Source organism: Aquarana catesbeiana, linkage group LG02 (assembly GCF_042186555.1).
Source record: "Aquarana catesbeiana isolate 2022-GZ linkage group LG02, ASM4218655v1, whole genome shotgun sequence".
Classification (NCBI taxonomy): domain Eukaryota; kingdom Metazoa; phylum Chordata; class Amphibia; order Anura; family Ranidae; genus Aquarana; species Aquarana catesbeiana.
In genome coordinates, this window is record NC_133325.1 from 454,466,243 (window position 1) to 454,480,348 (window position 14,106).

Sequence of the window (14,106 nt, forward strand, 5' to 3'; positions counted from 1 at the left end):
AAGCGCAAATTTGGGCAGATATAAAAAAAATACCAATAAATGTAGTTATATTTTATTAAAATATCATTAAAGTGTTTTTAACCTCTAAACATTTATTACTTTAATGCATTCCTTGCATTAAGGTAAAACATTCTCCACTAACTGTTCCCCCTAAACACTTTCCTGACACCTCTCATCGCTCCACCGCTTCTTTACTAGTTGCATTTAAAATACATTTACAGTGATCCTAAAGGCTATGTTTTAATTAAAAAAAAATATGTTAAACTTCTCTGCTTTGTGCAATGATATTGCACAGAGGGGTCGCCTATCTCCTTTTTGGAGGTCCCCCCTGGCACTCTCCATTCCTTCTTCTAAGTACCCTCTCAGCAAAGAGAAAGAGATAATGGCCGCATACCACCACTGGACTTGATCGAAGTGAAAGTCTTTTATTTCTCCATAGTCAGACAAACAGCACAAAGGACTAGCAAGCTGTTGACACATTTCACACAATTAAGTGCTTCTTATGAATAAACACTTAATTGTGTGAAATGCGTCAATAGCTTTCTAGTCCTTTGTGCTGTTTGTCTGACTATGGAGAAATAAAAGATTTTCACTTCGATCAAATCCAGTGGTGGTGTGCGGCCATTATTTCATTCTCTTTGCTGAGAGGGTACTTAGAAGAAGAAGGAGGAGTGGAGAAGAAGGAATGGAGAGTGCCAGTGGGGGACCTCCAAAAAGGAGATAAGCAATCCCTCTGTGCAATATCATTGACAGAGCAGAGAAGTATAACATCATTTTTTATTTTGAGAAAAAAAAACATAGCCTTTAATATAACTTTGAATGTATTTTAAATGAAACTTGTATAAAAGCTTAAGTTTGACTTGACTTCAGCCTTGTGTAATCCTGTGTTTCATGCTACTAAATTTATAAAGGTATAGATGGGAGATGGATTCCAACCCTTGGACAATCACTTTTGGAGGTGAAACCTGAAGTGGCCACAGGTTACATGACAAATTGGTCAAAATTAGGATTTCCAACAACAGCTCATCATCTAGATCGCAATGCGTTCAAACACAACATGGTTGTCATAAACGGCTCTTAAAACTGCTTAGTCAGTCCCTAGGCTGTTCTATAGGGCCAGGACATTCTATTTTGTATCAGAATGAGGCCTACAGTTTGTATTATCTGATCTCCCTATGACTAATATTTTGGATCTTAAGATAGATTAAACGTATTCCCTCTGATCTAAGGAAGTAACAAATGTAACAAATGATTGTGGCCAGTTGGAGCCTCACTGGGTAAAGGCCTCTGTGAGCATTCTTTTGTATGTCAGGGAATTTCTGAACGATTAATTTAGCCAGCTAAACTGATTATTTAATTGATCAATGAACCACAGTGCCTCCAATACCAAAATAATTTATAAAAATAATTTAACTGACTAATTAATTATTCCCTAATTATTTTGCCTATGCAGGAAATTCTTTGAATAACACAACAAAAGTAGTGTAAGTATAGACTGCAGACTATGAAAATATATTAATATGTATTTACAATAAGTCACTTTACAAACACCACTAACATTTTTATTAAAAGGTTGACACAGATACTAGATTATTTTTGTAATGAATTGCTAAAGCCTTGGTATAGCTATTGGCTTAAACCAAATATTTAATTTCTCTTACTGTAGATATCCTAAATTGTTTTTATAAACTTTGGCAGATAGTAATCTGCGTTTGTCTAACTTGACCCGTGAACCCGCTGCAGTTGGATTTCCGAGTGAAGTCCGTCTAAAGTTATGCCAATATGGTAAATCAAAATGACCAAATTTTGGGGTGGTAGCTTATCTAAAGGGGTAGCAAAACAGCTAGCATAAAATACTTGCACACAGAAAGACAAATATTAGATATGGAAACGAGAGTTACCCTTCCATAAATAGCTGAAGGCTTTAAAACGGTTATTGGCTAGACTCTCCTAAGATAGCTGCCGACTAATAGGTATAGTTGTCTCTAGATGATAAAGTGTGTATTAGATGAGGTGGTCCCGATGAATTTTGATGTGGTGATGAAGTGTGTGTGATCAGATCTAAATGTTGTCCCTCAGATGATGCCTCTATCAAATGAACTAGTGTGATTTGATGTGTCCCCCCTAATGTCTCTCGGTGATGAGCGTGCCTCCCGTCTTGATGGTGAAGTCTGATCCCTTTTCAGATAATGCAATGTCCTCCCCACCCCGTCCACCCTGACTTGTTATATAATCAGTGAGGACAATACACTCCTAAAAGTCTTAATAAACCTGACCCAAAAGATGTAAGCTTCTCTCTGACTAGTGGATCAGGTTACTGTTCAATTATGTATTTACCTCTGCATTAGCGCCCTTGGCCACCAGATGGCACTTCAAGACTAGAAATGTTTATCTTCAGTTTTCCAGTGAGGACACATGTTATAGGACAAATTAATATTTTACTATAACAAATTGGACTGAATGTGATTTTATCTCAAATTTATAGAATGCCTTGGAGGGAATGGTGATTTTCTAATTTACGTTAGCAGCAATTAAATTGAAAACTACAATATATATATATATATATATATATATATATATATATATTCACTGTGTGCATAATTATTAGGCAAGTTGTAGTTTTGAGGATTAATTTAATTATTGAACATCTACAGTGCTCTCGGTCAATCCAAAATGTTAATAACCCTCAAATCTGAATATTTAAAAAAGTAAAAGTGAGATTTTGGCTTTCTTAGGATAATATCTATGTGTGCACAATTATTGGACAACTGTTATGCCCCGTACACACGGTCGGATTTTCCGACAGAAAATGTTCAATGGGAGCTTGTTGTCGGAAATTCCAACCGTGTGTAGGCTCCATCGGACATTTTCCATCGGAATTTCTGTCACACAAAATTTGACATCTGGATCTCAAATTTTCCGACAACAAAATCCGTTGTCGTAAATTCCGATCGTGTGTACACAATTCAGACGTACAAAGTTCCACGGATGCTCGGAATCAAGCAGAAAAACCGCACTGGCTATTGAACTTCATTTTACTCGGCTTGTCATACATGTTGTACGTCACCACGTTCTTGATGTTCGGAATTTCCGACAAGATTTGTGTGACCGTGTGTATGCAATACAAGTTTGAGCCAACATCCGTCGGAAAAAATCCATGGATTTTGTTGTCGGAATGTCCGATCCCGTGTACGGGGCATTAGTGTGCAGAATTATTATGCAACTAAATGAAAAACAAAATTTTTCCCATCTCACTTGTTTATTTTCATCTGTTGTGAGAATAATAAACAAACAACTCCAAAATTTACATATAAACATTTATGACATTTAAAAAAAAACAAAACAAACTGTGACCAATATAGCAACCCTTCTTTTCAATAACAGTCATAAGACTTCCATTCATGGAGTCTGTCAGTTTCTTGTTCTGTTTTTCGATTAACTTTTTGTGCAGCAGCAACCACAGCCTCCTAGACACTGTTCAGAAAGGTGTACTGTTTTCCTTCACCGTAAATCTCCTGTTTAAGAAGGCTCCACAAGTTCTCAATAGGGTTTAGGTCAGGTGAGGAAGAGGGCTATGTCATTATTCTTTCATCTTGAAGGCCTTTACTGGCTAGCCACGCAGTAGAGTACTTCGATGCATGCGATGAAGCATTGTCTTGCATTAATCTTTTTGAAAGATGCAGTCTTTCCCTGTGCCACTGCTTGAAAAAAGTGTCTTTTAAAAACTGGCAGTAGGTTTGGGAGTTGATTTTGAGTCCATTTTCAACCTGAAAAGGTCCAACTAGCTCATCTTTAATAATGCCAGCCCATACCAGTGCCCCACCTCTACTTTGCTAGCATCTGAGTCAAAGTGGAGCTCTATGCCCTTTACTGATCCAGAGACAGTCCCTGTCAAGAGTCACTCTCATCTCATCAGTCCATAAAACCTTTGAAAAATCTGTCTTCAGATATTTTTTGGCCCAGTCTTGATGTTTCAACTTATGTGTCATGTTCAGTGGAGGTCGGTTTTCAGCTCTCCTTACCTTGGCCATGTCTCTGAGCACTAAACACCTTGTACTTCTGGGCACTCCAGATAGGTTGCAGTTCTGGAATATGACAGCACTAGAGGATAATGGGTTCCTGGAAGCTTCACATATAATTCTTTCAAAAACGTTGGCAGTTAATTTGCGTCTTTTTTTTCCCAACATGTTTCTTGTGACCCTGTTGTCCATTTGCAACAAAACCTTTGATGGTTCTGTGATCACACCCAATATCTTAGCAATTTCAAGAGTGCTGCATCCCTCTGAAAGACTTTTTACAATTTTGGACTTTTCAGAGTCAGTTAAATCTGTTTTTTGGCCCATTTTGCCAGAGGAAAAGAAGCTACCTAATAATTATGCACACCTTGCTATAGGATGTTGATCTTCTTAGGCCACACCCCCCCTCATTACACAAAACACACCTCACTTAATATGCTTAAAACCACTAAGCATTTACATTTATTTAGCTTGGAGTTGGACAATATGCATAACAATTATAATTTTGTCAAAATACTCACTTGCTTAATAATTGTGCACAATATATACATATATATACATATATATATATACATATATATATATATATATATATATACATATATACATATATATATATAATTTTTTTTTTTCCTTAAAAGTTCTGACAGGTGGTTTGTGAGGTGACAGTAGATTAACTTTATTTACAGAACAAGCTTTCAGGGTATCTTAGAAAAAATCATTGACGGCTAGGTGATAATTCAGGTCTGCAGGCCCAAGCTATCTGTTTAGATTCTAACTTGTGAACATTTGGCCATATCACTGAACAATGAATCATGAACATATTTGTTATACTATCATCTCTGCTTCTACATTTAATAGTACAAGATTCCCCATCTTATTTTAGGGCCAATGAAAATTTTCTCTCTGACTTTTTTTTTTCACAATAAAGTTTCTCTCTGACTTTTTAAGTTAAATGCCATTAAAGAACATTTCTTTGTAACTTTTCAAGAAGTGAAAAGAACTCTCTCACATTATTTCACAGAATGTGTGTATATAAGCATATGCATTGATAGAAGCACTCTTCCTTGAAGTCACATATGGTGCTTTCTGTAAGTCAATCCATACACAGTAGTAAGCCTAACCGAGGAGAGCCCCACGTGTAATATGATGCCCTCAACGGTCTCCTATTTTTCTTATATACAAGTCTGCAAAATGACTAAATTGTCATATACACACACCATGCTTGCAGGATACACTGTTAAATAAATGTTGCATAACCTTTGCTGATTGTTATTGTAATATATCAAACGTAATGGAATTCCTGCTCAGCCATTAACATTTGCCGACCAGCAATAATTTTTTGTAGACCAAATTAAAGGCAACAGTGTGCTGGAGGCAGTTAAATAACAAGTCTGTAGTTCAAATACCCTTACATTTCTTGGATTCCACATTCACATTTAGCTAAGATTAATGAGATTGCTTGGCAAGTCTAAATTACATTTGGTAGGGTAATCCGTGAATATACTCTATATTAGTTGATACAGAAGCACAAATTAATACATATTAACACCCTAAACTACATTCCTCCAACTTAGATGAGATTGCTTGGCAAGTCTAAATTACATTTGGTAGGGTAATCCGTGAATATACTCTATATTAGTTGATACAGAAGCACAAATTAATACATATTAACACCCTAAACTACATTCCTCCAACTTAGAAACTTCAGAAAGCAAAGAAGCAAATTCTAATCCACAGCATGTTGAAATGAAAAACTAATTAAGAACCTTTAGTGCAGGTACTATTGCCATTCTCTAAAAGAAAATACAAATTCTAGTCCCTTGTATTGTGTAAGCTGACCGGGCTGAATAAGAGTTCTTGTTTACTGAGGTAATGGTGTGCTGCCATTCTGGATGGAAGTTCCGTACTAGCTGAGATTGATACAGTGGGACATATCAAGTGATGACTTAGTTGTAGGTGCAATAGACCTCTAGTGGAGATCAGCTGGTGTGAGAAGAGGGATTTATAAGTGTAGCACCCTCCTAGTTAGGTTGCTAGGATGTTAGGCAAATTTAGTACTTTATGGCCTCTGTAATCAGTGAAGCAGTTGTTGATTGCTTTAGGCTGTTCTGTCTTTCACAGTCTGTAAGTTTGATTATTTCCCCCTGCATTCTGGATTTTTCTAGAACAAAGTGAACAAGAAGGTCTAATAAGCAGCCTGAATATTTATTGGACTTCAGCCAATCCCTGGGGAGGTTTGTTCAGTAGGTGGCTGAAGAGCATGTAAATAGTCTGAGGTTTGGAGTAGTCAACTTCTTCATCTACTGGAGAAGTTCCCAGCCTGGGGGCTCTACCCCTCTGGGCAGACTGCTAGAGTTTGCTGCACATTCTTAGAGGTCTCAGCTTTGGCATAGCTGGGAGACCTACTTCTAAAGATTCTTTTCTGGAGCTAATCAAAGGATTTCCCCTAAGGACCTGGTCTGGAGAGCTCACTGAAGAGTGCCCGATGGAAGTTGGAAAGGGTCTGGCTGTCCAGTGGCATTATGAGCATTCACCTCTCCCTAACTGAAAAATGTCCAGTGGATACTAGAAGGAGGCATTCAGTGATCCTGTGACATTTTAAGTAGGGATAGGCGAACGGTTCGGCCCGAGCATAAGTTCGGGACGAACTTTAGTTGTTTGGTCGTTCGGGGAACATCCGAACAAACAGGTCCCCCCGAACTTTATCCAATCATGGCTCATTCCCGCCCCACAGTATAAAAGTATTCTTTCAATGGCAGCCATTTTCAGTGTGATTTTGGCGTGGAGAGAGATAGAACAGGGCTCTGTTCAGTGCTATTAGTTAGTTAGTGTGCTATACTGTGCTATTTTGCTTCAATTGTCAGTGTAGAATATTAGTTTAGTGTCAGTCTAGGGATAGTGTGAGTGTAGTGAGGACCACCATCATTCAGCTTTGCATAGTGTGCAGCTAGAGTAGGGACACCTCAGATAGTTTCACTGTAGTGTAGTGAGACCGTGTCATTCATACATACATTAGTGTAGAGTAGGGACAGGTCAGATAGTTTCAGTGTAGTGTAGTGAGACCGTGTCAGTAATCTTTAACGCCATATAGTTCTGTGTGCGTTACTGCCAGTTTAACAGCATATCGCTGTGCATCCCCATTCTCAGGTTCAGGGCCGAATCTGTGCCTGAATTTGGAACTGAAACGGAGCCAAAGATGCACAGCGTTTCTGTGCAGTGCACCCCGCAGCTGCCCCAGAGATATGTGAACCAGCTCCATAGAGAGCCGATCACATACTCCTGCTATGCGAATTGGATACGGGGAAATCCACATCCAATTCGCATAGGTGTGAACCCAGCCTTAGACTGGCAAAGGCTACAATGCTGGAACACAGGGAAGGTAGGAAATATGGGCCACTGAAGAGGTGAGTTTACTACTTCTGCTTATGCTTTGGAGTGACATTTTGATTTGTTTAGAGACCTAATAGGGTCTCTTTAAAGGGGCCAACCAGGGTGAAAATGCTGCTGTGCAATTTTACTACAGAATGAACATCATTAAAGGAAGTGGAAAATAGGGGCTCCACTAGAAGTTTCAACCGGTTTAAAACTATAAGACTCAGAAAACAAAACCTGCTGTGTTAGTGCCAGTAAAGGACTGCAACATACAATGCCTTGAAAAAGTATTCATACCCCTTGACATTTTCCACATTTTGTCATGTTACAACCAAAAACGTAAATGTCTTTTATTCGGATTTTATGTAATAGACCAACATAAAGTTGCACATAATTGTGAAGTGGAAGGAAAATAATAAATGGTGTTCAAAAATGTTTACAAATAAATATGTGCAAAGTGTGGTGTGCATTTGTATTCAGCCCCCCCCCCCCGAGTCAATACTTTGTAGAACCACCTTTCACTGCAATTACAGCTGCAAGTCTTTTTGGGGATGTCTCTACCAGCTTTGCACATCTAGAGAATGAAATGTTTGCCCATTCTTCTTTGCAAAATAGCTCAATCTCTGTCAGATTGGATGGAGAGCATCTGTGAACAGCAATTTTCAGGTCTTGCTACAAATTATCAATTGGATTTAGGTCTGGACTTAGCCTGGGCCATTCTAACACATGAATATGCTTTGATCTAAACCATTTCATTGTAGCTCTGGCTGTATGTTTATGGTCGTTGTCCTGCTGGAAGGTGAACCTCCTCCCCAATCTCAAGTCTTTTGCAGACTCTAATGCTACGTACACACGGTCGGAATTTCGGCCCGCAAAAGACCGATGAGATTTTTTCGTCGGAAAATGCGACCGTGTGTATGGTCCATTGGTCTTTTGCTGGTGGAACTCTAGCCAGCAAAAGATTGAGAGCATGCTCTCAATTTTTCGGTCGGGAAAAGTTCCTATCCGAAAATGCGATCGTCTGTGGCAATTCCGACACGCAAAATCCCTACGCATGCTCAGAAACAATTTGATGCATGCTCGGAAGCATTGAACGTTATTTTCTCGGCTCGTCGTAGTGTTGTACGTCACCGCGTTCTTGACGGTCGTAATTTCAGCGAACTTTTGCGTGACCATGTGTATGCAAGGCAAACTTGAGTGGAATCCCGTCGGAAAAGCCATCATATCTTTTTCCGACGAGAAAAACGATCGTGTGTACGCGGCATAACAGATTTTCTTCTAAGCTTGCTCTGTATTTGGCTCCATCCATCTTTCCATCAACTCTGACCAGCTTCCCTGCTCTCTGCTGAAGAAAAGCATCCCCGCAACATGATGCTGCCATCACCATGTTTCACAGTGTTAGTTTTCTGCCACATGCATTTTGCTTTTAGGTCAAAAAGCTCAATTTTGGTCTCATCTGACCCGAGTACCTTCTTCCACATGTTTACTGTGTCCCCCACATGGCTTCTTGCAAACTGCAAATGGGACTTCTTATGGCTTTCTTTCAACAGTGGCTTTCTTCTTGCCACTCTTCCATAAAGGCCAGATTTGTGGAGTGGATGACTAATAGTTGTCCTGTGGACAGATTCTCCCACCTGAGCTGTGGATCTCTGCAGCTCTTCCAGAGTTACCATGGACCTCTTGACTGCTTCTCTGATTAATGCTCTCCTTGCCCGGTCTGTCAGTTTAGGTGGACGGCCATGTCTTGGTAGGTTTGCAGTTGTGCCCTACTCTTTCCATTTTCGGATGATGGTGAGTGCTCTGTGAGATGTTCAAAGCTTGGGATTTTTTTTATAACCTAACCCTGCTTTAAACTTCTCCACAACCCTGTCCCTGACCTGTCTGGTGTGTTCCTTGGCCTTCATGATGCTGTTGGTTCACTAAGGTTTTCTAACAAACCTCTGAGAGCTTTACAGAACAGCTGTATTTATACTGGGATTAAATTACACACAGGTGGACTCTATTTACTAATTAGGTGGCTTCCGAAGGCAATTGGTTCCATTAAATTTTAGTTAGGGGTATCAGAGTAAAGGGGACTGAATACAAATGAACGCCACATTTTTCAGATATGTATTTGTAAAAATGTGAAAACCATTTATAATTGTCCTTCCACTTCACAATTATGTGCCACTTTGTGTTGGTCTATCACATAAAATCCCAATAAAATACATTTACGTTTTTGGTTGTAACATGACAAAATGTGGAAAATTTCAAGGGGTATGAATACTTTTTTAATGCACTGTATATAATTTTTTTGATTTTACCCACAGTTTCACTTAAAAATAAAACTAAAGTTGAAACAAAGCTGATGTAGTTTCCCATTAAATCTCTCTATTGTGTCCTTCACCTCATTTGTCTTTTCACAACATCGGTGGCTTTTTATAAAACCTTTAACATCACATAATCCTGCAATGTATAAAAATGTCAGCACTAAAATACCAGATATACCTTCTACCTAAACTTTCTGTAATAATATCTTAAAACAGGCTAGTTTGTTATATGTAACTGCAAAGTATTGCTCTGTTATATTCTGGTTACCCTTTTCTTTTGAAGAATGTAACTGCAAAGTACTGCTCTGTTATATTTTGTTTACCCTTTTTAGTTGTTTAATGAAAAATTCAATAAAAAAATATTGAAAAGAAAAATGTCAGCACTGCTTCCCATTTAGGTAGGTGAATATGTTTTTGGGATATTCTTCTATAAAGGTCCATTTTGTGAGACCACATGCATGGCTGTTTTAAATGCTCAGTCCAGAAATGTTGCTTTTGTGGCTATAGATTTAACCTTTATCAGGTTTTGATTCTGAAGTTCACGTGTACCTTTTAGGTGTCTGTGACATATGTGAAAGCAGTTGTTTTGTCTGTGTGCACAGACTTACTTGTCCCTTCATTGTGCTCATATGATGAACGTGCAGTAGATGAATATTTGCTTTCAGAATAGTGCGCTTGTTACCTTGCAATTTTATCATGAGTCCTTTAGCTACCATGTACTTTACAGATAAAAGTCTACCTTCCATCTAGGGGACAACTTTTACTGGCACAGCCAGACTGTGACCATCTGTATTGACATATACTTGGATTCCTTGGCCTGATTCTTTAGCAGTGATGCTATACGTATATACCATATAAATTTGATAAAAAACGTGACATGTTGCTCATGGGCGTATGCATCAGCAATTGGTTTGGTTAGTATTTATTGTTTTTACAGGCGTTCTATGATCTATGATCATAGCATACAGTTTTATAGCATCAGCATTGTTAGAACAATATGTAAATAAGAAGTGCAGCGCTAAAAATATACTTGCAATATATAACACAATGCATATAACACGTGAAAAGATTACTAGAGTGCATTCATTGCAATCCATAGTGTATGAACAATATAGAAAATCAGTTAAATATTGCATAAAAAGGAATATGTAAAGGAATATGTAAAAAAAGAATAATTAATATAAAAAATGTATTGTAATATCAATACAAACATAAGTTATATTTGACAATCCAATATAAGCTTACTTGAAAAATTTCCTTTCATGTTGTAAGTTCTGCCTGTCTGTTGGCCATCGCTTTCTACAACTTTCTGGGTTCCAGGCATGCTTTGCAGCTTCTCCTCTGCAGTTTACTTTCAGTTTCTAAGGACTACATATCCCATGGTACCTTGCTGCTTGCAAGCTGTGATTCCTGTACTGACTCCGCCTCCTGAAACTCCTCCTTTCAGCACCTCTGTAGGTCAGAAGGCAGGCTCTGTGAAATGTGTGACACAGCAGTGCCTACCCACATGGCATAATAATTATGTGTCACAGAAGTAAATGTTTGGGGATCTTCACATAGTATGTTTACAAACTTCAAGATCTTTTGGATTAATAGAGGTAGCAATGTGGAAATGAATATATAATTTTATATGTTGAACAGAAATGCCTGAACTTAGTTTTGCAACTTTGACATGTGTTAGTAAAACTATACATATCATAGCAACTAGTTGGTAAATTATACCTTTTTTTATTCTGAAAATGTTGGTCCTTCATTTGGTGGTAAATGGTAATGAATATCTCCTGATTTTTTTTTTATATAAAGGGGTTGTAAAACTTTGAGGTTTTACACCTCAATACATTCTATGCACTGTGGTGAAAAACCTCCTGTAATGCTGCAGCCCCCCCCCCCCGAGCCCCCGTTTTATTTACCTGTACCCCCTCTATCTTGTCCCGGGGACAAGCACACCAGCAAAAGCCAGTGTCCCGGGTCCTGATTGAATGGATTGATAGCAGCGCAGCCATTGGCTCCTGCTGCTGTCAATCAAATCCAATTACCCGGGGGGCAGGGCCGCAAGGTAACCCCCTGGGAGAGCCTTGTCCCAGGGGGTTACCCAATGTGGGGAGGAGCCGCGAGAGACGCAGGGGGACCCCAGAAGAGGATGTTCGGGCCACTCTGTGCAAAACGAGCTGCACAGTGGAGGTAAGTACGATATGTTTGTTATTTAAAAAAAAAAAAAAAACAAAGCTTCAGGCCCCTTTCACACTTATACGACTTGTCCCACGATTTTGTACTGCAAAATCGTATGACAAGTCATTCTCCATGATTTTCAATGACTACCATTCATATTGGCACGACTTTAAGTCGTGCCAACTTCAAAGTAGTCCCTGCACTACTTTGGTCCTACTTCCATGCGAGTTGATGTCCATAGACCTCAATGTTAAACCCTCAAGTAGCATGCAAATCATACCTGAATAATACAGACACGATTTCAGTACGACTTTGTAAGCACAAGCCTCATACCATGTATGTTTTCATTTGTTAATGCCAAAGTTGTGGCAAAGTAGTACTGCTCCCAAATCGCGGCAAAATCGCTGTAAAATCGCAGCAAAATAGCGGCCGTAAAATTGCGCGACTTTGAAGTCGTATAAGTTTGAAAGGGGCCTTAGTGTACAAAGATAGTAAAACATTTTTTTTTTAAACTGTAGTATATTTCTTGCTATTGCTATAACCCACCAATTAAAAAACAAAAAACAAACAGATACATTCTACTCCTGTAGTTTGTGGCAATACAATAAAGTGCATTTTGCTTTTCTTTTTCACCCTACCTAAAACTGCTTGACTCTACCTTGACAATAACCTAGATCAAGCCCTGATCTAGCTATTTTATTTTATTTTATTTTTTTACAAAGATTTATTTTTTGTTTACATTCTTCTGCTCAGGTGAGGTGAAAAAGATACAAGAGGAATTTACGAAGGCTGAGTTTACACTTGTTGATAGGGGACAGTAAAAATAAGTGGTTGCAATGAAGTTTTACTACTCCTCTTAAGCTGCAAAGGCAGCCAGATGGGGGTTGTACACATGTCGCGGCTGTGGCAAAAATCAAACCCTCTCAAGTGAATGGAGCCATGGCACAAATGTACTGCAACTGTGTGTGAAGTGCATGTTTGTGGCCTAGTTGTGCAAGTTTTTGAGGGTTAAACAGGCAGAGTGGAGGCGACATATCACCTACCAGCTGCCTATCAACCAACCTTTGAAAAGTGACCCACCAGGGATTGCTTCTTAGATGGTAAGTAAGAGCTGAATCTTGAGCAGCTGTGCATGGCAACCAATAATCTTCTTTTATTTTGAAAGTGTAACTGAACAAGCTTAAGACAGAAGCTAATTTGAATAAATCCCTCAAAACATATTTTTTTCTCAATTCAGTAGAGAGAGTATAGGGGTGAGTTTTTCAACTAGTGATCACTGCAGTAGCAAAAATGTTAGGCTTTTACAATGGTAGTATGATCAGGAGCCTGGATGTTGGCTCAAACTTGTCTTGCATACACACGGTCGCACAAAGTTGTCAGAAAATCCGATCATTCTGAACGCGGTGACGTAATACACGTACGTCGGGACTATAAACGGGGCAGTGGCCAATAGCTTTCGTCTCTTAATTTATTCTGAGCATGCGTGGCGCTTTGTCCATCGGATTTGTCTACACACTATCGGAATTTAAAGGATCGGATTTTGTTGTCGGAAAATTTTATAGCATGCTGTCAAACTTTGTGTGTCGGAAATTCTGATGGAGAAAGTCTGATGGAGCCCACACACGGTCGGAATTTCTGACAAGCTCCGATCGGACATATTCCGTCAGAAAGTCCGATCGTGTGTACAGGGCATAACTCCTGATAGTTAGTGTGAGACCAGATGCCGTCACTGACAACTTGGTCTCTGTGCTGGGGTTGTGGTATGTAAAACGTTTCCACCATAAACACATGTGCACATATATGCAGCGCCTTGGAAGAAGGCCCACATCTGTAATACCACATATACTGTATGTGTGAGGCTGGTGGCAACAGGTTAAGGTGGAATTTAACCTGTACTTTTTCTTACCTGTTACATTTACTTACCAAGTATTAAATAAACTTTACAATAAGCCCTCACTGATCTCTGTAGCTGAAAATAAGCAAAGTTTGCAGTGAAAGACTGACTGTACACATATATGTGGCCTCACAGAAATGGGTCTTTATCCTTGGGGTCGCATATATACATACCTGTGTTTTAGTCACTGTGCACCCCACCTGTGATCAGTCATGGTATACCCAACCCCTGCTTTTGTTTCTCTTCTTCAAAGGAGAAAAAGATATTTTGTATCTTCTTCTCCTTGCTAGAGGAGAAAAGTAAACAAGGAAGTGCGTGTAAAAAAAAAATGAAGAAAATATAC

General features: G+C 39.0%; 1 protein-coding gene and 1 long non-coding RNA gene across 5 annotated transcripts in view; one reads left to right on the plus strand and one right to left on the minus strand.

The window, feature by feature from the left end:
- Positions 1 to 11,147, minus strand: part of LOC141128360 (uncharacterized) — a 76,161-nt gene extending 65,014 nt beyond the window's left edge. For all 4 annotated transcript variants that reach the window (XR_012241682.1, XR_012241681.1, XR_012241683.1 and 1 more), the window contains exon 1: positions 10,946 to 11,147. This is a non-coding gene — a long non-coding RNA (uncharacterized lncRNA). The remainder of the gene's footprint in view (positions 1 to 10,945) is intronic.
- The window catches only part of COL8A2 (collagen type VIII alpha 2 chain), a 220,393-nt gene that overhangs the window by 19,448 nt on the left and 186,839 nt on the right, over positions 1 to 14,106 (plus strand). The gene's annotated exons all lie outside the window — the stretch shown is intronic.